Genomic DNA, 2,616 nt, shown 5'->3' on the forward strand with positions numbered 1-2,616 from the left:
CCAGGTAAAATAAACTACAAACAGACACAGAACATCGTTGTTCTGTTCTCCGATTGGTTCGAATGACATTTCTCCTGAAGAAATCGTTCTCTATGGGAGAAGTCGCAGACGGAGCAGTGAAGGGAACTAGAGTTAAGTGGAACTGCGTAGGAAGGCCAGGGCCAGGCTAATCCACCTCCTGAACAAGCTGAAACATGAAAACTGTGYTGAAAATAAACGGTGGTGTTAACGCTGACTCAGCGTTAACACAATAATAATCTAACATTCAGCTACTTGTTCTTTCAGCTCTTTAATAATCTGCCAGAAGGTAAAGGGAAGATTCGGACGGTTTTATCATGYGGTCACTGTTTGTTCAGTTCTCTGTGGTGAAACCGAACCTCCTGCATGTTTGCAAACGGACCGGTCGGTTCTGTTGTTTGTTGTTTGGCTGAGCATTAAGCTCATAACATCATCTGCAGCTCCAAACACAAACAGGTGCAGGGAGACGATGTAAAGAGCAGAACACATYAAACTTTCATGTCAGGCAGGTCTGGGATCAGGAAACAGGCTCTGGACTGTCCCACCCAGTCCAGAACCACTCCCCTGCCCGGGTCTGCGTGGGTCCACAGTGAGGGTCAGAGGTCCAATTACTCTTCAGTTACTGATTCATCTGATCAGAGCAGCTGAATCAACACAACAAACAAGGCTGCAGTTTTAGCTGTCGGCTGATGTTGACAGCTGGGTTCAAGGATTTCCTTCCAGGAACCTGTTGCTGAGGTCCAGAACCGATGGAGGACCAAGAACTGGAGGGAAGAAAGTTCCTCCTCCTCATCGGTTCCACCGGCCTCGATTCTGTTAGCTATAGCTTTCTGATTCTTTTAGCTAGTGTTTTAAATCACTTTTTTGCTTTCAGCTAGACTTCTTATTCAGTTTTAGCTAGTGTTTTATATCACTTTTGCTTTTAGTTAGCCTTCTGATTCTTTTGACTTTTAGCTAATGTTTTAMTTTTAGCTTTTAGCTAGATTTCTCTACTCATATCTTTCGGCTAACCATTTGCTGTTTTTGCTAGCCTCCTGCAACTTTTGATTTAGACTTCTACTACTTTGAGTTTTGGTTAGTGTTAAATTAATTTTAGCCTTTAGCTAGCCTTTAACATTTTAGCTACCCCTTTACTCTGTATAGCAAAGTTGAGGGAAGTCCAGATCTGGGTTGGTTTATCCCAGAACCCTGAAGCTCCCACAGAACTGATGAGGTCATCAAAGAAACACCTGCACAGGTGAGGAAGGCGTGTCAGAAAGAACATCCAGGAGGTGAAAGAAAACCGTGAAGCTGGTCCACCAAACATCAACACAATGACCCTGAACGCCCCGCTAAGCCAAAGTCCAGACTCCAGTCCAAGTGTCCCACTGTACCTGAGTCAGGATTCAGGTCTTGAAGCTTGGTGGATCTCAGCAAACAGCAATAAGTGTGTGTGTGTGTGTGTGTGTGTGTGTGTGTGTGTGTGTGTGTGTGTGTGTGTGTGTGTGTGTGTAGGATGTCTTCCAGAAATGTCTCTTCACACCAGCCTAATCCTAAAAAACCCTCTAAATCCTCCATCTGGGCCCAGCGTCTCGGTGTCTTCTGTCCATCTGGATAAAASCAATATTTTAGATTCTCCTGCACTTCTTTTCTAACCTGAACGAATCAACGATTCCTGTAAAACATAAAACTAAACTCAGTCACTCAAAAACTTGTTGGTTTCTCAGTTTTTCTGTATTTGTTTCTGCTGACTGACTGTTTTGTGTCTATTTTTAGAGGTGTAAGAAAAAAGCGATACACTGAAATATTGTGATATATTTGGTTTTTATCTATGAGTTGGGTCAGATTTTATTAATGTAATGCATGTTGAGCTATTTAGAGTTTTTAATTTAAAGTTAGAATCTTTTAGAGAAAAAAATGAGGACGTATCTCTTTGCTTATAATGTCACAAATTATCGTGATATATTGTCYTGCTTACAGTATTACAATACAGTACATCAAAATTATTAGAAATACTCAGCCCTAGTATACTTTAAGTTAGTTGAGCAGCTACAGTAGTTCACAATGGTTAAAGGTTGTTTCAAGAGTGGCAGCAAATTCCCCCCGTGGTCAGACTGTGTAGTGGGTGATCGTTACATTTCCCTCATGCAACATAAAAAATAACTACGGTCAGTATCAAATATAAATGTTATTTTTTTAGTGTCGGTTTGTAATTTACTAAGAGTTCATGTTTTTCCAGGAGCCTCCCTCCTGCTCCCATCCTGAACCAGTTAAATGTTTATCGTAAACAATAAAGTTACGTTAATATTGCAGAATTATTTTGGTTTTTTTTTTGTGTATATCTGTGCAGGTCTGTCTCTAAACCAAAGAATTCTCATTTATACAGCAGGATCCTGGATTATTACATGTTACAATGAGCATGAAGACTTAAAGGGATCCTGATTAGTTGTAACATTAGACTTTATTTGATAAACATTTATTTTAACTGTAAAATAAAGACTGTAAAAATACTGTAGGATGTTTAGTTTTTATCATTTTTAAAAATATATATTTTAACACGGACGGAGCCATTTTATTTACACGCAAAGCATTCTGGGTAAATGATGACGTGGATAGGTC

At 39.9% G+C, this 2,616-nt stretch overlaps 1 protein-coding gene across 1 annotated transcript in view; it reads right to left on the reverse strand.

The window, feature by feature from the left end:
• LOC106526941 (regulating synaptic membrane exocytosis protein 1) overlaps nucleotides 1-2,616 on the reverse strand; it is a gene marked incomplete in the record, with an annotated part of 39,311 nt that overhangs the window by 35,486 nt on the left and 1,209 nt on the right.

The sequence above is a fragment of the Austrofundulus limnaeus genome, unplaced genomic scaffold, assembly GCF_001266775.1.
Source record: "Austrofundulus limnaeus strain Quisiro unplaced genomic scaffold, Austrofundulus_limnaeus-1.0 Scaffold300, whole genome shotgun sequence".
Classification (NCBI taxonomy): Eukaryota; Metazoa; Chordata; class Actinopteri; order Cyprinodontiformes; family Rivulidae; genus Austrofundulus; species Austrofundulus limnaeus.